Source organism: Hordeum vulgare, chromosome 7H (assembly GCF_904849725.1).
Source record: "Hordeum vulgare subsp. vulgare chromosome 7H, MorexV3_pseudomolecules_assembly, whole genome shotgun sequence".
NCBI classification, from domain to species: Eukaryota; Viridiplantae; Streptophyta; class Magnoliopsida; order Poales; family Poaceae; genus Hordeum; species Hordeum vulgare.
The window spans coordinates 295,391,809-295,418,070 of NC_058524.1; positions in this window are offsets into that span (position 1 = coordinate 295,391,809).

The window sequence follows — 26,262 nt, forward strand, 5'->3', positions numbered from 1 at the left end:
ATCCCACAAGGGAAGGTGGACTCTTCCTTAGGGTTCGGCCGAACCTCTCCTTGGAGGAGAGGCCAAGGCAGCCTCCTGTCCTCTCCTCCTATATATACTAGAGGTTTTTGAGGGTTTTATACACAACAATCCCCATGTGCTCCCACTACTTCTCTCTAGATATGTTTCTCCTCTAGTCTAGTTCGGCAGTGCTTAGGCGAAGCCCTGCTGGATTAGTTCACCACCACTACCACCATGCCGCTGTGCTGGAGAACTCATCTACCTCTCCACCCCTCTTGCTGGATCAAGAAGGCTGGGATCGTCATCGAGTTGTATGTGTGCTGAACGCGGAGGTGCCGTCCGTTCGGCACTAGATCGAGATGGATCGTGATGGGATCGCGGGACGGGTTGCGATTTGGATCACGAAGATGTTCCACTACATCAACCACGTTATATACGCTTCTGCGTAGCGATCTACAAGGGTATGTGGATCCGATCTCCCTCTTGTAGATGATCATCGCCATGATAGGTCTTTGTGTGCATAGGAATTTTTTTGTTGCCCATGCTATGTTCCCCTACAGTGGCATCATGAGCTAGGTTCATGCATAGATGATATCTTGAGTAGAATAGAAAAGAGTTTGTGGGTGTTGATGTTCAATTTGCTGCTCTCCTTATTATTTTCATGATTCAGCAACATTGTTGGATTGAAGCGGCACGGACCAACTTTGCTCGTACGCTTACGAGAGACCGGTTTCATCGACTGACATGCAACTTGTTGCATAAAGATGACTGGCAGGTGTCTGTTTCTTCAACTTTAGTTGAATCGGATTTGACCGAGGCGGTCCTTGGAGAAGGTTAAATAGCAACTTGCATATCACCGTTGTGGTTTTGCGTAAGTAAGATGTGATCGTACTTGATACCCATAGTAGCCACGTAAAACATGCAACAAAAAATTAGAGGACGTCTAACTTGTTTTTGCAGGGTATGCATGTGATGTGATATGGCCAAAGACATGATATGATATATTGGATGTATGAGATGATCATGTTGTTATAGCTCAACATCGACTTGCACGTCGATGCTATGGCAACCGGCAGGAGCCATAAGGTTGTCATTAAATTTATTTTGCGCTTACAGATGCTCTTGCTATATCGCTAGGCAGTAGCTTTAGTACTAACAACATAGATAGCGTGACAAGTTTGATGGCAGCACAATGATTGAGATCATGGTGCGGCGCCGGTGACGATGGAGATCATGTCGGTGCTTTGGTGATGGAGATCAAGAAGCACAAGTTCATGGCCATATCATGTCACTTTTCATTTGCATGTCATGTTAATCCTTTTATGCACCTTATTTTTCTTAGCTCGACGGTAGCATTATAAGGTGATCCCTCACTGATTTCAAGATAAAATTTTGTTCTCCCCGACTGTGCACCGTTGTGACAGTTCGTCATTTCGGGACACCACGTGATGATCGGGTGTGATAGAGTCAACGTTCACATACAACGGCTGGAAAACAGTTGCACACGCGGGACACTCGGATTAAACTTGACGAGCCTAGCATGTATAGACATGTCCTCAGAACACAAGAGCCTAAAAGGTCGATCATGAATCATATAGTTGATATGGTCAACATGGAGATGTTCACCATTGAAACTAACCTTAACTCACGTGATGATCGGACTTGAGTTAGTGGTTTTGGATCATGCGCCACTCGAATGACTAGAGGGATGTCTATTTGACCGAGAGTTCTTAAGAAATATGATTAATTGAACTCATTATCATGAAGATAGTCAAAAGTTCTTTGCAAATTATGTTGTAGCTTGCGCTGTAGCTCTATAGTTTTAGATATGTTCCTAGAGAAAATTTAGTTGAAAGTTGATAGGAGCAATTATGCGGACTGGGTCCGTAAACTGAGGATTGTCCTCATTGCTGCGTAGAAGGCTTATGTCTTAATGCACCGCTCGGCGTGCTGAACCTCGAGCATCGTCTGTGGATGTTGCGAACATCTAACATACACGTTTTTGATGACTACGTGATAGTTCAGTGTGTAATTCTTAAAAACTTAGAATTGAGGCGCCAAAGACGTTTTGAATGTCACTGAACATACGAGATGTTCCAAGAGATAAAATTGGGATTTCAGGCTCATGCCCTTATTGAGAGGTATGAGACTTCCAACAAGATTCTTTGTCTACAAAGTAAGGGAGAAAAGCTCAATCTTTGATCATGTACTCACATTGTCTGCATGCTACAATCGCTTGAATCAAGTGGGAGTTAATCTTCCAGATGAGATAGTGATGTTTCTCTAAAAGTCAGTCCCACCAAGCTACTAGAGCTTTGTGATGAACTATAGCATATCGGGGATGAATATGATGATCCCTGAGTTATTCACGATGTTTGACACCATGAAATTAGAAATCAAAAGGGAGCATCAATTGTTGATGGTTAGTAAAACTACTAGTTTCAGGAAGGGCAAGGGCAAGAAGGGATACTTCATGAAATGACAAACTAGTTGTTGCTCTAGTGAAGAGACCCAAGGTTGAACCCAAACCCGAGACTAAGTGCTTTTGTAATGAGGGGAACGATCACTGAAGAGGAACTACCCTAGATACTTGGTAGATGAGAAGGCTGGCAAAGTCGACAAAAGTATATTGGATATACACGATATTGATGTGTACTTTACTAGTACTCCTAGTAGAACCAAGGTATTAGATACCAGTTCGGTTGCTAAGTGTTTGTAACTCGAAATAAAAGCTACGGAATAAACGGAGAGTGGCTAAAGGCGAGGGGACGATATATGTTGGAAGGGTTTCCAAAGTTGATTTGACCACCATCGCACGCTCCCTTTACTTCCGAGATTAGTGTTGAACCTAAATAAATGTTATTTGGTGTTTGCGTTGAGCATGAACATGATTAGATCGTGTTTATTTCAATACGATTATTCATTTAAAAAGAACAATCGTTGAATAAATATCTTCAAATGGTTTATTGAATCTCGATTGTAGTGATACACATGTTCATAATATTGTTGCCAAAAGATATGAAGAAGTAATGATAGTACAACTTACTTGTGCACTTCCGCTTGAGTCATATTGGTGTAAAATGCATCAAGAAGCTCCATACTGATGGATATTTGGACTCACTCGTTTTGAATCATTTGAGACATGCGAACCATGCCTATTGGTGTAAACACATGAAGAAACTCCAAGAAGATGGATTGTTTAGACTCACTTGATTTTGAATCACTTGAGACATCCAGATCATGCCACTCAGGCAAGATGACTGAAGGCCTCGTTTTCAGTGAGATGGAACAACAAAGTAACTTATTGGAAGTAATACATTTTGATGTATACAGTCCAATGAGTACTGAGGCACGTAGTGGATATCGTTATGTTCTAACTTCACGGATGATTTGAGTAGATACCAGTGTATTTGCTTGATAAATAACATGTCTGAATTATTGAAAGGTTCAAGTAATTTCAGAGTGAAGTTGAATATCGTCGTGACAAAGGATAAAATATCTACGAGATGATCATAGAGATGAATATCTCGTTGTTAGTTTGGTACACAATTGAGACAATGTGAAAATTGTTTCTCGACTCATGCCACCTGGAACACCATAGTGTGATGGTGTGTCCGAACGTCATAGCCGCGCCCTATTGGACATGGTGCATACTATGATGTCTCTTATCGAATTACCACTAATGTTTTTTGGTTATGCATTAGAGACAACCGTATTCACTTTAAATAGGGCACCACGTAATTTCGTAGAGATGACACCGTATGAATATGGTTTGGAGAAACCAAAGTTGTCGTTTCTTAAAAGTTTGGGGTTGCAATGTTTACGTGAAAAAGTTTCACTACGATAAGCTCGAATCCAAAGCGGATAAATGCCTCTTCACAGGATACCAAAAATAGTTGGTATATCTTCTATCTCAGAACCGGAAGCAAAGTGTTTGTTTCTAGAAACGGGTCCTTTCTCGAGAAAAAGTCCCTCTCAAAAGAATGGAGTGGGAGGATGGTGGAACTTCATGAGGTTATTGAACCGTCACTTCAAGGAGTGTGTAGCAGGGCGCACGAAGTTCTTCCTATGTCGCCTACACCAATTGAAGTGGAAGCTGATGATAGTGATCATGAAGTTCCGGATCAAGCTACTAACAAACCTCGTAGGTTGACAAGGAAACGTCCTGCTCCAGATGAGTACGGTAATCATGTCTTGGAGGTCATGTTGTTGGACAACAATGAACCTACAAGATATGGAGAGGCGATGGTGGGCCTGGATTCCGACGAATGGGTCGACGCCATGAAATCCGAGGTAGGATCCATGTATGAAAACAAAAGTGTATACTTTGGAAGAACTACTTGATGGTCGTAAGATTGTCAAGTACAGATGGATCTTTAAAAGGAAGATAGACAATGATGGTGAATGTCACCGTTAAGAAAGATCGACTTGTCGTAAAGATGTCTTTGACAAATTCAAAGAGTTGACTACGATGAGACTTTCTCACTCGTAGCGATGCTAAAGCCTGTTGGAATTATGTTGGTAGTTGCTGCATTATTTATGAAATCTTGCAGATATGATGTCAAAACATTGTTTCCTCGATGTTTTGCTTGAGGAAAGGTTGTATGTGATACAACCAGATGGTTTTTGTCGATCCTAAGGATGCTAACAAGTACGGAAGCTCCAGCGATCCTTGTATGGACTGGAGCAAGCATCTCGGAGGTGGAATATATGCTTTGATGAGATGATCAAAGTTTGGGATTTATACAAGGTTTGTGAGAAACTTGTATTTCCAAAGAAGTGAGTGGGAGCACTATAGAATTTCCGATGAGTATATGTGGTTGACATATTGTTGATCAGGAATCATGTAGAAATTCTGAAAACTATAAAGGGTTGTTTGAAAGGAGTTTTTTAAAAGGAAAACATGGATTAAGCTACTTGAACATTGAGCATCAAGATCTTTGGAGATAGATCAAAGTCCTTAATAGAACTTTCAATGAAATACATGCCTTGACAAGTTTTTGAAGGAGTTCAAAATAGATCGGCAAAGAAGGAGTTCTTGGCTGTGTTGTAAGGTCTGAATTTGAGTAAGACTCAAAGCCCGACCACGGCAGAAGAAAGAGAAATGACGAAGGTCGTCCCCTATGCCTTAGTCGTAAGATCTAAAGTATGCCATGTTGTGTACCACACGTGATGTGTGCCTTGCCATGAGTCTGTCAAGGGGTACAAAGAATGATCCAAGATTGAATCGCTGAACAGTGGTCAAAGTTATCCTTAGTAACTAATGGACTAAGATTTTTTTTATCGATTATGGATGTGATTAAAGAGTTCGTCGTAAAGATTTACGTCGATGCAAGCTTTGGCACTAATCCGGATGACTCTCAGTAGTAAACCAGATTCGTATAGTGGAGCAGTCATTTGGAATAGTTCCAAATGGCGTGTGGTAGTAGCATCCATAGGATGACATATAGATTTGTGAAGCACACATGGATCTGAAAGGTTCAGACTCGTTGACTAAAAACCTCTCACACAAGCAAGACATGATGGAACCCCAGAACTGTATGGGTGTTAGATTTATTACAATCACATAGTGGTGTGAACTAGATTATTGACTATAGTGCAAGTGGGAGACTGTTGGAAATATACCGTAGAGGCAATAATAAATTTGTTATTTTTATATTTCCTTGTTCATGATACTTGTTCATTATCCATGCTAGAATTGTATTGATTGGAAACTGAAATACATGTGTTGATACATAGACAACATATTGTCCCTAGTGAGCCTCTAGTTGAGTAGCTTGTTGATGAAGGATGGTCAAGGTTTCCTAGCCATAAACAAGTGTTGTCACTTGATAACGGGATCACATCGTTAGGAGAATGATGTGACGAAGAAGACCCAAGCTATGAACGTAGCATATGATCCTGTCAGTTTATTGCTACTGTTTTCTGCATCTCAATGTATCTATTCCTATGACCATGAGATCATGCAACTCCGAGACACCGGAGGAATACCTCGTGTGTATAAAACGTCGCAACGTTACTAGCTGACTATAAAGGTGCTCTACAGGTATCTCCGAAGGTGTCTGATGGGTTGACATGGATCAAGACTCGTATTTATCGCTGCATATGACGGAGAAGTATCCCGGGGCTCACTCAGTAATACAACATCACAACAAGCCTTGCAAGCAATGTGACTAAGGAGTTAGTCCTGGGATCTTGTATGACGTAATGCGTAAAGAGGCTTGCCGGTAATGAGATTGACGGGGGGATAACCTCGGGGTAGGCTCGTCGAGCCTGCTCCTTTGCCTTATACCTTGAAGGAAAAGCACAACTCCTTCTATGTTGCCTACTCCCCCTGGCCGGCTAGGAAACCCCTGCCGGCTAGGGGCCAGATGGCCCAATCCCTATGGCCGCCTAGGAAGCCCCTGCCGGCTAGGGGCGAGACGACTACCTCCCTCCGGCCGCCTAGGACACGCTGGCTTGCTAGAGGCGAGACGGTCGTTCCTAGGCCGGCTAGCGAGATCGCTAGCCGGCTAGGGAGCTCAAGTCACATCAGATTGTAGGTGATGACGAGACCCTATGATCAAAGCTGCGTACGCATCGGCACGGGTAAAAGATTGGAGCGCACGACATGTACAGTGTCAGCGGCCATGCCGCTGACCTACTCTGGCTCCGATCCATCATCCCCGCATAGTGTGAGCCCATCAAACACCCACTCCATTACCACACTCGGCGTGGGAACTGTGGAGACGGCCGCACTAGCAACCATGACGAATCTCGCAAAACGACGCTGGACATATTACACGCGTCTAGCGTCGGGCTTACGCGAGAGCCTCATTGGCTGGCCGGTGGGACCCATAGCCAGATTGGACCTTGCAGCCAGCGGGCCCCTCCACCGACAAGACAAGGCCACTATGGACCCTCTGGCCAACCGGCGAGGTTGCCAGCCGGGTCCCACCTTTGTACTTTTATCCTTATTGTAGGTCGGTGGGTTCGTCTATAAAACCCCCGACCCCCTCCATGCATAGGGTCAGTCAATCCTTCATACGCACACCCACACAGGAGAGGCAGTAGCGAGCCTGCAGCTCCTTCTTCCTCCTCCGCCGAACAGCTCAAGGAGCACATTGTAACCACTCTAGCGCATTATACACTCCGGCAGGACTAGGGGTATTATCTCTGTGGAGAGCCCTAAACCTGGGTACACCGTGCATCCCACGCTTGTACAAACCCGGTCCTAGAGCCCGTCGGTGACCTTTCGGTCTCCACCTCATATCTTTAGCCTACCCATGGCTTATCTCCTGAGTAATCACCGACATTTGGCGCGCACCGTGGGGCCGTCAGCGGCATCGGCCGGAGTTACGCTCTGGGCGGGCTCTTCGCAAACACCACCGGATGCCTCGCGTCCGGATCGATCAGCATGCCCGTGGAGCCTGCCCTCAAGGAGGTTTCGCAATGCTGGTTGATGTTCCAGTCCGTCTCATGGATTCTGACGAGGAGTCTCACGACGAGTTGCTCCCCAGCGTCATCATTGTTGCGGTTTTAAACCTCGGCGTTCTCTTCAGCAACTTGTGCCTCGACGATGAGCCTTGCTACCTCAGTGAGGGCGTCGACATCGACGCGCTTTGCGCTAGCTTCAGCAGACTCTCCCTCGAGGAGGTGCCTGCACATGATGAGTACCCTAGCGAGGTGCTTGTTTTCGACGAACCACCATCGTCAGCGGGGTGTCTTGCCTCGCACCACGTCGCTGCCGTCTCCAACCTCATGGAGGTTATGGTCATTGGTGCCGTCACTAGCAAGCCTCACGGCAAGGCGTCAACAGAGGTGGATGACTCCTCTACGGGTCCTTCCGACACGCTTCATGTTGCCCTTGCCGGCTTGAATACGCCTATTGCCACCTTCGCAAACCCCACCAATGCTCGGGCCTCACTCGAGGAGGCCCGCAGGCAGATCCTGGAGGAGGGCATTGTCACCGCCGGTGCCAAGCGACAGATGGAGGCCGTGCAGCGCGAGTATAACTCCGCTTATGGACTCACTCCAGCTGCTGATGGTCCTAGCCGGCTCGGCGCGGTCCGCGGCCGTGTCCGGGTCAGCACCGATGTCCTAAGGGACAAGAAGCCCATCTATGATACCTCTGCGGCTAACTTGCGGGCTGCTCAGGTGGCCATGGCAGAAATGCCAATTTGGAGGGCGAGGAGCGCGTCCTTCAGGAGAAGCGCCTCAAGGATCTCCTTGACGCCGTGAATGAGCAACAATCTCTTCTTGACCCTGGTCATGCCCAGTCGGTGTCTCCTGGAGCCAATCCCGGAGCACACCGCAACCCCAGCGGTCGTCATCATGCTGAGGGCTCTTCCTCACATCGCACTTTAGGCCAGAAGGGCGAGGGTAGTCAAGAGAGGCCTTCTCTGCGCCAGAGCGAGCCATCTTTAGGCCGGCGTCGTAGAGATAGTGGCGACGAGGGGGATTTAGTGTGCGGGGTTCCTCCTCCGAAGTATCAGGAGGGGGCCAACACAACTCGCTCCCAGGACACCCTTCCAATCTCGGCCCGGATCGGCCCTCGCGTCCCTCACAACGACAAAGATGCTAGCACACGCCTCAACCTCCTGGCCCAGTCGGCCCTCCTTGAGGAGGATGGTCCCATCGGCCCGGCGTGTTTCGGCCCGCAGATCCAAGGGGAACCGTTTCGCAGAGGCTTCACTCTCCCTTGGGTAACCCCCAAGTACAACTGCACAACCAAGCCAAAAGACTGGCTGATCGATTACACCACCGCAGTCGACATCGCCCGGGGTAACAAGCACGTAGCAGTCCGCTACGTGCCACTCATGCCGGCTGGCTCGGCCAGAACATGGCTCAACAACCTTCCATCCGGCAGCATCAACTCTTGGGTTGATTTCGAGGAGGCATTCATCCGCAACTTCACTGGCACCTACAAGCGCCCTGGTCAGCCTCGCGAGCTGGCCATGTGCGTCCAGTGGCCGGACGAGCCCCATCGTGACTACATCATGCGTTGGACAGAGCTGTGCAACTCCCGCGAAGGAGTGCATGAGGTACAGGCTGTTCAATATTTCATTGACGGCTGCCAAGACGACACTCTACTCAAGCACAAGCTCATGTGCTCCGAGCACACCTCTCTGGCGGTGCTCATGGCCAAAGCGGACAAGTACGCCATAGCCGACTCCACGATGCGGGTCAAGGTCACCGCATCGGACAAAATTGTCCTCATGCCGACTACTCCCGAGCCGACTGGCGACAACCGCGGCGGCCAGAACAACAAGCGCAAGGCGGATCAATTCGATTAGCGCTCTGCAAGCAAGTAGGTGGCTAGCGTGGAGGAAGACACGCCGGCTACTCAAGCCGTCTCTTAGCGGCAACGGACCGGCAAGAACAACTGGCAGCCCAAGCTCACATTTGAGCAAATGCTCGACGCGCCATGCAAGATGCATACTCTGGCGAAGACGGCCACTCATACCCTCCGACAATGCAGCTTTGCACAGCGACTCTCGCGAGGACAGGGTCTGCCGGCTCCCCCAGGGGCAGCTGCTGCACCTCGTGCTGCGGCTCCTGGGCCGGCTCCGGCTCCACCGCCGCCGCCTCACAATGACGGTCACCTCCACGATGAGTACCCCCACCAAGATGGAGCTTACGCCGTCTTCACCAACGAGGGTGATGACAAGCACAGTCAGTGACAACGCCGGCGTGTGATGAACACCACAGTCGCCTCGGTTCCCAATTCATGCATTGGTATGAAAATCCCATTATGTCGAGCCGAGCGAACCATCCTACGGTGATGCCAAACCCTGGCTCATACGCACTCGTCCTCGACCCCACCTTCGCGTCCCAGAAGCTCACTTGTCGGTTCTCCCGGGTGTTGGTCGACGTTGGCAGCAACATAATCATCCTCTACCGCGACACCTTGCTCAAGCTTGGGCTAAAGGAGAAGGAACTCCAGCCGACCAACACTGTCTTCCACGACATCATGCCAGGACAGTCCTGCTTGTCGATCGACAAAATCCAGCTGGATGTTCTCTTCGGCGACAAGGCACACTTCCGCCGAGAGCCAATCTGGTTCGAGGTGGTGGAACTCATCAGCCCCTACCACACGCTGCTTGGCAGGTCGGCTCTGGCCAAGTTCATTGCCATCCCCCACTACGCCTACCTCAATATGAAGATGCCGGGTGCAAAGGGCATCATTACCATTGCTGGCGACTAAAAGAAGTTGCTCGAGTGCGCACAAGACAGCAGCCGCCTGGCCGACGCCCTGGTGATTGCTGAGAAAAAAAGGCAGATCGACCGACTCGTGGCTCAGGCTACCGAGCAGCCGACAATCCCTATTCCACCATCCCAGACGGCCAACAAGGGCTCATTCAAGCCGGCCAAGGAGACCAAGTAGGTGCCACTCGACCCTGTGAACCCCAAGTAGTGCGTCACCATCGGTCCTAACCTCAGCACCAAATAGGAAGGCGAGCTCGTCGACTTCCTCCATGAGAATTGGGACATCTTTGCATGGTATCCAAAAGACATGCCAGGGGTTCCGAGGAAGCGCGCCGAGCACAAGCTTCATGTGCGGCCGGATGCCAAGCCTGTGAAACAAACCTTGCGCCGCTTCGTCGAGGGGAAGCGGTGCACAATTGGAGAAGAAATCGCCCGGCTGCTCGCAACCGGCTTCATAATGGAGGTTTTCCACCCGGACTGGTTGGCTAACCCAGTCCTGGCGCCGAAGGAAAAGAATGTGTATCGACTACACGAGCCTGAATAAGGCATGCCAAAAGACCCTTTCGCCTTGCCCAGGATAGCTCAAGTGATCGACTCCACAACCGGCTGCGAACGGCTGTCCTTTCTGGACGCCTATTCCAACTATCATCAAATCAAGTTAGATCCGACGGATCGATTGAAGACCTCCTTCATGTCGCCCTTCGGGGCCTACTGCTACACCACCATGACGTTCGGTCTGAAGAATGCGGGTGCCACATTTCAGCACTGCACGCAGCAATGCCTCCTGCCGTAGATTGGCACGAACATCCACGTATATGTGGATGACATCATCGTCAAGACCAAGCAGCACTTCAGTCTCCTTGAAGACTTCCGCGAGACGCTCACCAATCTGCGCGAATACAAGATTGGTGTCAACCCAGAAAAGTACGTCTTCGGGGTGCCTGGCGGGAAGCTCTTAGGGTTCTTCGTTTCCGCTCGTGGCATTGAAGCGAACCCTGAGAAGATCGGAACCATTGAGCGCATGGTGAAGCCGGATCGAATCCTTGACGTCTAGAAGTTCGTCGACTGCCTGGCATCCCTTAGTCGGTTCATCAGCCGGCTGGGGGAGAAGGCGCTTCCACTCTATCAACTAATGAAGAAGACGACCAAGTACAAGTGGAAGGACCAGGCGGACGAATCCTTCCGCGACCTCAAGCGCGTCATCTCAAGCCTGTCAATCTTGGTGGCGCCGGCTGAAAGGGAACCCATCCTCATATACATTGCAGCGACCACTCGTGTGGTCAGTCTGGTTTTGGTAGTAGAGCCCAAGGAGGAGGGCAAGGTACTGTTAGTGCAGCGCCCTATCTATTAACTCAGCGAGGTCTTGTCCGCCTCCAAGCAAAACTACCCCGACTATCAAAAGATGTGTTATGGTGTTTACCTTGCCGCAAAAAAGTTGAAGTAATACTTCCAAGAGCATGCCATCACTGTGGTGAACACTGCTCCACACTACTAGAAAAACAGCTATAGCCAATATGGACACAAATGGCACACCATACATGTGGTGCGCCATTACTAAATTGTGATGGCACACCATGTGTAGGTGCGTCATTAGTAACCAAAAGAGTAATGGCGCACCAGGTGAAAAGTGCGCCATTACTAAGTTCGACCAAGGTTTGACCCAGTCATACACATAGTAATGGCGCACTTTCTGTAGGTGTGCCATTACTATGTTGACATAGTAATGGCCCACCTTTGCAAAGTGCGCCATAACTATGTGTATGACTGGGTGAAACCTTGGTCAAACTTAGTAATGGCGCACTTTGTAAAGGTGCGCCATTACATGTCAACTTAGTAATGGTGCACATATACAAAATGCGCCATTACTAAGTTTGACCAAGGTTTGACCAAGTCATACACATAGTAATGGCGCACTTTGTGAAGGTGCGCCATTAGTAATGCACTCCCCCGTGGACCGCCTTTTCTGTTTTAAAAATATAAAATAAAATGATGGAAATGTCAAAAAAATAAAAGAAAATAAGTTTCCCATGTGATATGTTGTCTAGTTGTTGGGAAAATTTACAAATATGAATTTCGACTTTATTTGCAAAATGTGTGTGGAATTCAGTAAAATGGGCATAACTTTTGCATACGAACTCGGTTTAAAAAGTTTTTTATATCAAAAATCATCTACTCAAAAAGGTACGGGGCTTTTAAGATCTAGAGGGGGAAAATGGAAAAAAAATTCAAACTTAGTAATGGCGCACCATTTGCTAGGTGAGCCACTAGTCACAGAAAAAAATTTGGTTTCGTTTTTTTTTTTGGAAAAAATGTTCAAAGTATTATACGTAATATGATCGGGAAGTTTGAAATATTTGTTCAAAATTTCATCACACTCATAAGATGAACAAAGTCCTAGACATCAACAAGCTTTAATAGGATTGATATGATAGATATATCAACAAGTGCATGTTAAGTGAGCTAGTGCGTGGTGGGGCTGGAGTAGTGTGAGGATGAGTGACCTTTCGGGAATTTGACCATGGAGTGTGATTTGACTTGAGATTAAGCATATTGACGCGTGTTGGGACTCGAGTAGTGTGAGGATGGGTGACCTTCCTGGAAGTTTGACCACGGAATGCGATTTGACTTGAGATTAACCATATTGACCTGAGATTAAGCCATAGTGACCGGAGATTAAGAAAAGAAGGAAAACAAATTCTGAAAAAAAATTGAAACAAAAATTCTGAATTTTTTTTGAAAAAATTTTGTTAGTAATGGCGCACTTCTATGTGGTGCGCCATTACTAAGTCAGATATTAATGGCGCACTGTTGGACATAGTAATGACACACTATGGGTGCGCTATTACTATGTGTGAGAGTAATGGCGCACCAAATGTGCGCCATTACTAACAATTACTAATGGTGTGATAATAGTGGCACACTTATAGTGCGCCATTAATAGGCAAAATAGGTGCGCCACTAACAACCTTTTTTCTAATAGTGCCTCTTTCAGAAATCATGGGCAACAGTGATGCCACAGGCTGGATTTCCAAGTGATCCATCACCATGGCCGACCACGACATCCGCTACGAGCCGCGCACTGCCATCAAGTCCCAGGTGGTGGCCGACTTCCTCGTCGACTGGGCTGAAACCCAATTTACGCCGCCGCCTCCAGACTCCACTCATTGGCAGATGAACTTCGACGGCTCGAAGATGCGAACTGGTCTGGGAGCCGGCATTGTCTTGACGTCTCCGAAAGGAGACCAACTCAAATGTGCTCTCCAGATACACTTTGCCGCCTCCAACAATGTCGCCGAGTACGAGGCACTCGCTCATAGCCTCGGGCTTGCGAGAGAGCTTGGAATCCAGCGGATCCTTTGCTTCAGTGACTCAGATCTTCTGGTGGAGCAAGTCTCTGGCGAATGGGACGCCAGGGACGTCAACATGGCAAGCTACCGCTTCCTCATCCAGCAGCTGAGCGATCCTTTCGAGGGCTGCGAGTTCCATCATGTCCCCTGGGCGGACAATCGGGTGGTCGACACCTTAGTTGAAGTCGGCTCCACAAGGCAGGCAATCTCAGCCGGCGTTTCCCTCGAGTAATTGCACAAGCCATCCATCTAGCCGTCTCAGGAGTCGGCGTCGATCTTTGTGCCGGCAGATCCTTCAGTGCCAACGACGTTGGCTACGCCAGTTCCGTCGGCTACAACTACTGTGCCGGATACACTGGCTCTACCGGCTACAACTGCTTGGCCGGCTACAACTGCTTCGCCGGCTACAACAACAATTTCGGCTATGCCAAGCCTCGAATCCTGTCGGCTCAACACCCAGTGGGTGGCCGTCATGGAGGTAGACAGCGTTTCGGCTACCACAGCGGCATCAAAAATAGAAAGCCTCGTGCCTGCGAGTACATCACCAAATGAGGGGGTTGCAGAAGCTCCTTGCATTCAAGTCGAGGCGGAGCTGGATCCTATGTCGGCTCTGTCGTGGGCTCAACCCATCTTGGCCTTCCTTCTTCGGGACGAACTTCCCCAAGATGAGGCGGAGGCAAGGCAGATCCAGCAACGATCAACAGCCTATGCCATCATCAATTGTGAGCTGGTTCGGCATAGCGTGATTGTTGTATTCCATCGATGTGTCGAGTCAGAAAGGGGTAGGAGATCCTCAGAGACATATGTCAGTGTGAGTGTGGGCATGATGCCACCTCTAGAACACTGGTGGCCAAGGCGTTCCACCATGGATTCTACTGGCCCACGGCCCTCGAGGAGGCCGTGGACATGGTCACGAAGTGTGAAGGCTGCCAACGCTTCAACACGCAGAGCCACATGCCGGCCTCGGCACTGAAAACCATCCCCTTGTCATGGTTGTTTGTCGTTTGGGGGTTGGATATGGTGGGGCCATTCAAGACCTCTCGAGATGGCATGACGCATCTCTTGGTGGCTATCGACAAGTTTACCAAATGGATTGAGGCTAGGCCCATCAAGAAACTTGACGGCCACACGGCCGTCAGGTTCATCAAGGACATCGCTGTCCACGACGGCGTCCCCCACATCATCATCACCGACAACGGCACCAATTTCGCCAAGGGTGCTCTGGCACTCTACTGCTCCAAGGAAGGTATCCGGCTCTACTTGGCTTCGGTGGCGCACCCACATTCCAATGGGCAGGTGGAAAGGGTGAACGGCCCAATCCTGTCCGGCATCAAGCCAAGGCTGGTGGCGCCACTTGTCAGGTCAGCCGGCTTCTAGATTGAACAACTGCCGGCTGTGTTGTGGAGCCTGCGCACCATGCCGAACCGGTCAACCGGCTTCACACCATTCTTTCTGGTATACGCGTCCGAGGAAATCGTGCCCACGGATGTTGAGTTCGACTCTCCTCGGGCCACCCTATACACAGAGACGGAGGCGAAGGAGGAAATAGAAGACGGCGTCATTCTGCTCGAGGAGGCACGGGATCTAGACTTGAGCCGGACGGCCTTATATTAACAGAAGCTGAGATACTACCATAGCAAGAAGATCAAGTCCCTCTCTTTCAAAGAGGGAGAATTGGTGCTCAGAAGAATCCAGCGGACAGCCGTCCAGCACAAGCTCTCTTCCCCATGGGAGGGATCGTTCATCATCAGCCGGGCATTGCGTAACAATGCAAACCATATGATAGACGCCCAGAAGCCAAGGAAGCGTAAGAGAGACGACTCCTCCAAGAAACAGAGCGTCCATGGAACGCGGCGTTGCTCCGCTCGTTCTATGGTAGAGTGCAAAAGAAAAATAAAAAGCATGTACGTATGTATCTTCTCCCCTTTTCGGGATTTTTAGTGAATGAATGCAATGGGTGTTTCAAGCGGGTGCTTGAGACACACTTCTTTCAGATTCGTGCCAAGAGTTTCTCACTCACTTGCGAGTTCCCTGGTCCAGCTCTACAGGCTCGGGGGCTCGCCAGCCGGCCCGAAAGGTTTCCTTAGTTGTAGCTGAGCATATAGTGTACCCCGGCTCGAACCCTTGCCATCTCGCACAAGCTACAGTCCGGCTCCCAGCTGTCCAGCTAACTAGACGGTGGCAGGGAAGGCAGGCTGCATGAAAAGCTTAAAATACAAAGAGGGTTGCCGGATCGGGTCGGTTTTGAGCGCTTTTGGTCTTATTTTCTAGCCGGCCTCTCCTGGCCCGCTTTTTAGTCTAAAAGTATTGATGGCTCGAAAAGTCTAAGTCTAATGTTCCCAAAGGCAGAAGCCTCGTCCCAGTCACAGACCGTCTCCCGGCTGTCGGGCTAGCGAGGCGGATGTTAGAGAGAGCAAAGGACTTGGATGAAAAGGAGTCAAACAGGAATCAAAAGACAAAAGTGCGACTCAGCAAGCATAGTGCTTACGAATTTAATGCAGAATGATATAACATATATTACATTCAAAAGCATTAAGAGGCTCACGACCAAGGTTCATTACAATAAGACATCTCAGTGGGTGGAACTGTTGGACTGACGAGAAAATGTAGATAAAAAACAAAAAGGACAAGCTAAGGGGCGGCGGCTCCGTGTGCGGCCCCGACTGCAGCTCGTGAAGTGGTGTCTTCTCCATCGCCGGCTACGCTTCAGGCGGATGCGCCGTCTCCGCCTTGAGAGCCTTCGGCACCGTCCTTCGCGATCGAATCCGTGTAGGCCTCGCCGCTGGAGTCGTCGGCTTCCTCCTCGAAGGCCCCCTCGGTAGAACTGCCCCCGGCATCGTAAGGCTGCAGATGGTACAGATCCTCAAGGACCACGTTGCCATATGCATCGCGCTCCAGGCCGAACTCGTCCCAGGCGGCGAAAGACTCAATGTCGCTGGCCCTCACTTGCAGCTGATCCTCCAGAGCCACCAGCTCCTCCTCCGAGCCGGCAATCTATGTTGCAACCTTGCCCAAGTCCAGGTTTCGGTACCAGGACTTGGCCAAGCGAAGCACCAGGTATGCGCCAGCATGCGCGGCTAAGGCGTGCCACGCGTCAAGGAGGGAGCTGCCGACCTTAAGCCAGCAGGACATCCGGCTCATGGACGACGGCTCCGCGGCGTCGGGCCATAGCGCCTTCACCATCTCCAGGTCTGCGCTCTGGAGCTGATCCAAGGAGCGGGTTACTTCAAGCAGGCGGGTCTTGACGCCGGTGGCGATCTCCTCCACAGACCAGCCGGCGTGGGCATCCACCTCCTGACCAGCGGCACAATGCTCCTCACGGCTTGTCACCATGGCCGTTTCCATCGCTTCTCGTGTCCCAGGTAAGAGCCCTGGGGGTGGGAGGTGGTACGAGGAAGAATAAGGAAGGAGGCCAACAAATAAGAAAGATCAAGTCAATATGAAGAAAACTTACGGTTGAAATGGATGTCGGTCTTGTGGGCCTCTTCCAGGGCCTCGCGCTCCCGTGTCGCGCTCTCTTGAGCCATGCCAGAGAGCTCGTTTCGGAGGGCCTGGGCCGTCTCCCTCTCCTTCGTCAGTTGCGCGTGCACTTGAGTCGGGGCGGCCTTCTTTTCCGTCAGGGCAGCGCCCTTAACCTTCATCTCTTCGAGATGAGCCGTCTTCAGGCGCTCCGTGTTGAACTCATAGTCCAACGCGTTCTTGGCAGCGTCAGAGGCCGCCCAGGCGGCTCGTTCGGGGGCACAGGCGGTTTCCTCCTCCACCTCTTCCGCATCCCTACCATGTACAAATTGAGGAATCTATCCTCGCACAACAAATAGAAAAGAGATAACAAATAACTCTTACCCAGCCATGACGGGCACCCTCTTCCTGCCGGTGCCGGTGCGATGCTTCTTAGCACTGCCCCCTCGGCCTCCGGCTGGAGGACCCGTTGCGGCACGCTTGGGAGTCGACTTGGCTGTGGTGACCCCCTTACCCTTATGCCAGGCCGCCTCGCCAGGCGCTGCCGTCTAGCCAACGTTGTGACAGCCTCGTGTCAGGGGAGGGCTGGTGACTTCCTCCAGATCCTCTGAATCCTCCCCGAAGGCTGCATCATGTAGAGTAGGCAGCGTCTCGTCATCATTCGTACAGTAAAGAAGGGAAGGCTTTAGATGCTCACCAGGCGTCTCGGAGCCCTCCGAGTCCAACGCTTCCTCTGAGTCTTCGGAGGCGGTGGCACGTGGCTCTATCACCCCCTCATCTTCGATCTCTGAGGGGTCCGATGCTTCCACATCGTGAGCTCGCGGGTTAAGCGCTTGTAGGCCCACGCACATCTGAACAACGGAGTCGGCATCCGGCTCAAAAAGACAACAACAAGTTCAAGATAAATGAAAAGGATTCGGGAAGGTACTTACCACCGTGGACGGATGGGCTCGGTCGTAGGCGCCTTTCCTTATTCCCAATCTCCGCCTTCGTCCATGTTGGGGGAGGAGATCATCTTCACATTCTGAGCCACCACGGCGGCTAGGTATGTTTTGGTGGAGAGCTGGCAGGTGTCATGCCGGCCGCCCATCTGACAGATCCGATGCGGTCGTCTCTGCAGAGGCAGGATCCGGCAGGTCATCATGGTGCTAAGTAGGTCGCGGCCTAGGAGGCCGCGAATCTTCATGTTGTCGAGGTGAGCGCATATCAGCGCCACCTCGGCAATCGGATTTGGAAGCAATGCCTTCCAGTTTTTCTTCGCCGTCGGAGGAGCGATGGCGAAGGGGGGCAGGTTGAGGCAGTCGTGGGAGGGGTCGACGTTCTTCACGTAGAAGAATCCCCTCAGCCACATTTTGATGGAGTCTTGCAGTGGCATCTTGGGGAAGTCGGACGTTGTCCGTAGATGCATCAATGCTGCACCATGGGGGGTCATCAGCCAAGGGCCCTTGAGCTTCTCCGGCTTGGCCTTGTCCATCTTCACATGTTGCTGCTTGAAGAAGAACAGTTTCTGCCAGAGGTCGAGGTGGGGATCAATCCGCAGAAGCCTTCGCACAAGACGATGAAGGAGGCGAGCTAAAGAATGGCGTTGGGAGCTAGATGGTGCGGCTGCAGGTAGAAGAAAGTGAGGAAGCGGGCCAAGAAGTCGCTCACAGGGAGCCCAAAGCCTCGGTAGAAGTGTTCTTCAAACACTACTCTCTCGCCCTCCTTTGGAATCGGGGAGGCTTCGGCCCCGGGCACCCGCACCACCACAAGAGTCGCGAGAGGCAACATGCGGCGGTGGGAGAGCGCCTCGATGGTGCCTTTGCAAATGTCACTGCCCAGCTACGCGTCGCTGTGCTGCCCTTCTTAGGGGCACTTCTCGACATGGCGGCTGACGACGAAGTCTGGGATGCTCCTCGAAGCGGCTAGTGGCGATGGCTTGGGCGACGACGAAGACAAAGGCAGGGTCTTATCTTTTTCTAAGCTCAAGGAAGGAAGGGGCGCTGCTGCGGGGCGAGAAGGGGGCAAATGGTCTCCTCGATGCTCCCGCAAACTATTTAAACCCCCACGATGGATCATGGGGAGGGGATCCGGTGCGCATGACGCCCACCTCTCCCAATTATTACGTGCCCACTTATGCCCCTTGGAACCCAACCGACGAGGAGTAAATCAGCAGAGGATTCGTCGCGCGGGGGCCGTGGGGGCATCGTGGGGGGACCTAGGGCTCAGGTCCGGTCCCGTCATCTCATCAAATCATCACCATGTCAGGCCAGGGCCCGGTACGTGGTGCGACCTTACGACTTGCGGCGAAGTCGAGGCGTTCCTTGGAAGCCAGCCGGCTTCCGAGTCTGCGCCTCCCTGCGGAGCTAGCTTATCAAGATCAACAACAAATAACTCAAGCCGGCGAGGCCTCCCGCTCCGAAGCGGCGGGCCTCCCCTGCTTTGGGGACTACTAACGAGGGGATAACCCTGGTGTATGCTCATCGAGCCTGCTCCTTTGCCTTCTACCTTGAAGAAAAAAGCACAACTCCTTCTATATGGCCTATTCCCCCTAGCCGGCTAGGAAACCCCTTTTGGCTAGGAGCGAGACGGCCCAATCCCTCCTGGCCACCTAGGAAGCCCCTGCCAGCTAGGGGCGAGACGACTACCTCCCTCCGGCCGCCTAGGAAGCGCTGGCCGGCTAGAAGCGAGACGGTCATTCCTGGGCCGGCTAGCGAGATAGCTAGCCGGCTAGTGATCTCAAGTCACATCAGATCGTTGGTCATGATGAGACCCTATGATCAAAGCTGCGTACGCATCAGCACGGGTACAAGATTGGAGCGCACGATAGGTACAGTGTCAGCGGCCATGCCGCTGACCTACTCCGGCTCTGATCCATCATCCCCGCACAGTGTCAGTCCGTCCAACACCGACTCCATTACCACACTCGGTGTGGGAACAATGGAGACGGTCGTACTAGCAACCCATGAAGAATCTCGCAAGACGATGCCGGACATATTACACGTGTCCTACGTCGGCCTTATGCGAGAGCCTCATTGGCTAGCCGGAGGGCCCCATAGCCAGATGGGACCTTGCAGCCGACGGGCCTCTCCAGCGACAAGACAAGGCCAATGTGGACCCTCTGGCCAGCCAGCGGGGCTTCCAGATGGGTCCCACCTTTGAACCTTTATCCTTATTGTAGGTTGGTGGGTTCGTCAATAAAACCACCCGACCCCCTCCATGCAGAGGGTCGGTCAATCCCTCATACACACACCCACACATGAGCGGTAGTAACAAGCCGGCAGCTCCTTCTTCCTCCTCCGCCGAACAACTCAAGGAGCACATTGTAACTACTCTAGCGCATTATACACTCTCGCAGGACCAGGTGTATTATCTCTACGGAGAGCCCTGAACCTGGGTACATCGCGCGTCCCTCGCTTGTACCAACCCCGTTCCCAGAGCCCGTCGGTGACCTTTCGGTCTCCACCTCATATCTTCAGCCTACCCATGGCTTATGTCGTGAGTAAACACCGGCCGATATTGAAGTAGGTATGGATATACCGATGATCAAATCTCGGGCAAGTAACATACCGAAGGACAAAGGGAACAACATACGGGATTAACTAAATCCTTGACATGGAGGTTCAACCGATAGAGATATTCGTAGAATATGTAGGAGACACTATGGACATCTAGGTGCCGCTATTGGTTATTGACCGGAGAGTGTCTCAGGTCATGTCTCCATAGTTCTCGAACCCACAGGGTTTGCACATTTAAGGTTCGATGACGTTTCAGTATAGTTGAGTTATAGGTGTTTGTGACCAAAGGTTGTTTGGAGTCTCGGATGAGATCCTAGACATCATGAGGAGCTCCGGAATGGTCCGGAGGTAAATATTGATATATAGGAAGTCCTGTTTTGGTCACCGGAAAAGTTTCGGGCTCATCGGTAGTGTACTCGGAGTGCCAGGAGTGTTCCTGGGGACTGCCGGGAGGGGTGTGACGACCCAAAGGATTCATGGGCTGTGAGAGGTTATAGACCAACCCCTAGTGTTCTGGACAAAGCCTCCCCTAAGGGCCCATGCATGTAGGAGAAGAGATAAAAGGCAAAAGTCCTTTAAACGGAAGGGAAGGTGGAGGAGTCCCAAAGTAGTCCACCTTCCCACAAGGGAAGATTGACTCTTCCTGAGGGTTCGGCCGAACCTCTCCTTGGAGGACAAGCCAAGGAAGCCTCCACTCCTCTCCTCCTATATATACTAGAGGTTTTTGAGGGTTTTATACATAACAATTGCCACGTGCTCCCTCTACTTCTCTCTAGATCTGTTTCTCCTCTAGCCTAGTTCGGCAGAGCTTAGGCGAAGCCCTGCTGGATTAGTTCACCACCACCACCACCATGCCGTAGTGCTAGAGAACTCATGTACCTCTCCGCCCCTCTTGCTGGATCATGAAGGAGGGGATCGTCATCGAGTTGTACGTGTGCTGAACACGGAGGTGCCGTCCATTCGGAACTAGATCGGGATGGATCGTGATGGGATCGCGGGATGGGCTGCGATTTGGATCGCGAAGATGTTCCATTACAACAACGGCGTTATATACGCTTCCGCTTAGTGATCTACAAGGGTATGTGGACCCGATCTCCCTCTCATAGATGATCATCGCCATGATAGGTCTTCCTGTGCGTTGGATTTTTTTTGTTTCCCATGCTATGTTCCCCTACATCTATTACCTTTTGGAGGGTGGTGCCTCCTAGATTGGTTAGGTGTCACTTGGGAGCCTCCTACTTCGTGTTGTGGAGTTGAAAAATGTTTGCAATGGCAAGGAGATTGCCTACTTTGTTAAGATCTTCCTCGAGTGAGGATAGTCATGTGTGGACGGAAGCCATGGTGTAATAGACAAGGACGCTTCTTCATGGACCCCTTTTGGGTGGAGCCCTATGTGGACTATCGCTGCTGTTACCCTCCGTGGGTTGAAGTCTTCACTAAAGTGGATGTATGATAGAACCACCTATCGGGACCACGCCAAAAATCATCGTGTGATCCTTTGCGTTTGATCTTCCTATCCCTTCCCTCTACTTACACTTGCATGTATTTTCTTTCCGCTGCAATACTCTTAGATACGCATGTGTAGGGTGTACTTGACTTGTTACAACCGCTAAAACGGGCCCACAACTAAAATTGGAAAAGGCTAAGTTTTATTTGGTCAAGTAGTCTAATCACCCCCTCTAGACATACTTCAGATCCTACAAGTGGTATCAGAGCATTGGTATCCGTTGAATTGGTTTCAGAATCTACGAGCGTATGGCGTCTAGTGAGGGAAATTAGCACCATACAGGTCCATATTTTGATGGTACAAACTTTTCTAGTTGGAAGCATAAGATGAAAATGCATATTCTTGGTCATAACCCCTTCGTTTGTGTTATTCTTCATGTTGGATTGGAAGGTGATTTCTTTGGTGATGGCAAGGAACCGAATCGCGAAGCGACAACACAAGAATTGAAGATGTTGCAATACAACGCTCAAGCGCATGCAACATTCTATTCAACTGTGTGTGCCCCGTAGAATTCAAAAAAATATGTCGCCTTGAGAATGCTAAGGAAGTTTGGGACACTTTGAATGATATGCACGAAGGTACTGAATCCGTCGGGGAATTAAAGTTATATGTGCTACAAAGTCAGCTTGACAAGTTCAAGATGAAGGATGGTGAAGGAGTCGCTCAGATGTACTCTAGGCTTTCTCTCATAATAAATGAGATTGCCGGCTTATGAAGCAAGGAGGTGACCGACAAATTCATCATCAAGAAGATGTTGGGGAACGATGCATGGGAAACAAAAAAATTCCTACGCACACGCCATTCCTATCCATGGTGATGATCATCTACGAGAGGGGAGAGTGAATCTACATTCCCTCATAGATCGCTGAGCGGAAACGTATATAACGCGGTTGATTGAGTGGAACATCTTTGAGATTCAAATCGCAACCCGTCCCGCGATCTCATCATGATCCGTCCCGCGATCCCATCACGATCCGGATCTAGTGCCGAACGGATGGCACCTCCGCGTTTAGCACAGGTACAACTTGATGACGATCCCTGCCTTCTTGATCCAGCAGGGGTGGAGAGGTAGATGAGTTCTTCAGCACGGCGGCGTGGTGGTGGTGGTGGTGAACTAATCCAGCAGGGCTTCGCCTAAGCACCGCCGAACTAGACTAGTGGAGAAACGGATCTAGAGAGAAGTAGTGGGAGCACGTGGCAATTGCTGAGACCAAAACCCTCAAAAATCTATAGTATATATAGGAGGAGGGGATAGGAGGATGCCTTGGCCCCTCCTCCAAGGAGAGGTTCGGTCGAACCCTAAGGAATATTCCACCTTCCCTTGTGGAAAGGTTGACTACTTTGGGAGGATTCCTCCTTCCCTTTTAAAGGACTTTTCCTTTTATCTCTTCTCCTAGCCGCATGGGACCTTAGGGGAGGCTTTGGCCAGCCCACTAAGGGCTGGTCTACCTCCTATTACAGCCCATGAAGCCTTTGGGTCATCACAACCCTCCCGGTGGTCCCCCGGTACCCTCCCGGCACTCCCGGTACACTACCGATGAGCCCGAAACTTTTCTAGTTACCAAAACAGGACTTCCTATATATCAATTTTACCTCCAAACCATTCCGGAGCTCCTCGGGACGTCCAGGGTATCATCCGGGACACCAAACGTCCTTCAGTCACCACTACCTATAAATCAACTATACCGAAACATCACCGAACCTTAAGTGTGCAGACCCTGCGGGTTAGAGAACTATTTACACATGACCCGAGACACTCCTCGGTCAATAACCAATAGAGGGACCTGGATTTCTGTATTGGCTCCTACATATTCTAAGAAGATCTCTATCGGTTGAACCTCTATGTCAAGGATTCAATTAATCCCGTATGTTGTTCCCTTTGTCCTTCGGTATGTTACTTTCCCGAGATTCGATCGTCGGTATCTCCATACCTAGTTCAATCTCGTTACAGTCAAGTCTTTTTATCGTTCCGTAATACAAGATCCTGTGACTAATTCCTTAGTCACATTTCTTGCAAGGCTTGTTGTGATGTTGTATTACCGAGTGGGCCCCGAGATACCTCTCTGTCACAAAGAGTGACAAATCCCAGTCTTGATCCATGCCAACCCAACAGACACGTTTGGAGATACCTGTAGAGCACCTTTATAGTCACCCAGTTATGTTGTGGCATTTGATACACACAAGTTATTCCTTCGATGTCCGGGAGTTGCATGATCTCATGGTCATAGGAACAGATACATTGACATGCAGAAAAAGTAGCAATAAACTCACACGATCATATGCTACGTTCATATTGTGGGTCTTGTCCATCACATCATTCTCCTAATGATGTGATCACGTTATCAAGTGACAACACTTGTCGATGGCCAGGAAACCTTGACCATCTTTGATCAACGAGCTAGTCTACTAGAGGCTCACTAGGGACAGTGTGTTGTCTAAGTATCGACACATGTATTTGAGTTTCCAATTAATACAATTCTAGCATGGATAATAAACGATTATCATGAACATGGAAAGGTCATAATAACCAATTTATTATTGCTTCCAGGGCATATTTCCAACAGTCTCCCACTTGCACTAGAGTCAATAATCTAGTTCACATCACTCTGTGATTGTAATGACTCTAACACCCATACAGTTCTCGGGCTTGATCATGTCTTGCTTGTGAGAGCGGTTTTAGTGAACGGGTTTGAACCTTTCAGATCCGTGTGTGCTTTACAAATCTCTATGTCATCCTATAGATGCTCCTACCACGCGCCATTTGGAACTATTCCAAATGACTACTCCACTATATGAATCTGCTTTTCTACTCAGAGTCATCCGAATTAGTGTAAAAGCTTGCATCGATGCAACTCTTTTCAACAAACTGTTCAACCACCTCCATAATCAAGAAAATTCCTTATTTCTCTAGTTACTAAGGATAACTTTGACCACTGTCCAGCGATTCAATCTTGGATCACACTTTGTACCCCTTAATAGACTCATGGCAAGGCACACATCAGGTGAAGTACACAACATGGCAAACTTTAGAGACTACGGCTAAGGCATGGGGCATGACCTTCATCCTTTCTCTTTCTGGTACTGTGGCCGGGCTTTGAGTCTTACTCAAATTCACACCTTACAACACAACCAAGAACTGCTTCTTTGCCGATCTATTTTGAACTCCTTCAAAAACTTTTCAAGGCATGCATTTCGTTGAAAGTTCTATTAAGCGGTTCGATCTATCGCCAGAGATCTCGATGCTCAAGTAGCTTAATCCAGGCTTTCCTTTGAAACACTCCTTTCAAACAACCCTTTATGCTTTCCAGAAATTCTGGATTATTTCCTATCAACAATATGTCAACCACATATACTCGTCAAAAATTCTATAGTGCTCCCACTCACTTCTTTGGAAATACAAGTTTCTCAGAAACCTTGTATAAACCCAAAAAACTTTGATCATCTCATCAAAGTGCATATTCCACCTCCGAGAAGCTTACTCTAGTCCTTAGAAGGATTGCTGGAGCTTGCATACTTGTTAGCATCCTTAGAATTGACAAATCCTTCTGGTTGTATCACATACAACCTTTCCTCAAGGAAACCGTCGAGGAAACAATGTTTTGATATCCATCTGCAAGATTTAATAATTGAAAATGCACCAACTCCTAACATAATTCCAACGGACTTTTAGCATTGCTATGAGTGAGAAAGTCTCATCACAGTCAACTCGTTGAACTTGTCGGAAACTTCTTTCCAACAAGCGGAGCTTTCTAAATGGTGACTTTCACCATCGTCGTCTGTCTTCCTTATACAAATCCATCCGTACTTAACATTCTTACGACTATCAACTAGTTCTTCCAAAGTCCACACTTTCTTTTCGTACATGGATCCTCTCTCGGATTTCATGGCCTCCAGCCATTTGTTGGAACCCGAGCCCAACATCGCTTCTCAATAGCTCGTAGGTTCATTGTTGTCCAGCAACATGACCTCCAAGACAGGGTTACCGTACCACTCTGTAGAAGTACGTGACCTTGTCGACGTATGAGGTTTGTAGTAACATGATTCTAAGCTTCATGATCACCATCATTGGCTTCCACTTCAACTGGTGTAGGCGCCATAGGAACCACTTCCTGCGCCCTTCTACTCTCCGGTTAAAGTGATGGTTCAAAACCTCATAATGTTCCACCATCCTCCCACTAAATTATTTCGAGAGAAAACTTTTCTCGAGAAAGGACCCGTTTCTAGAAATAAACACTTTGCTTCTAGATCTGAGATAGGAGGTATA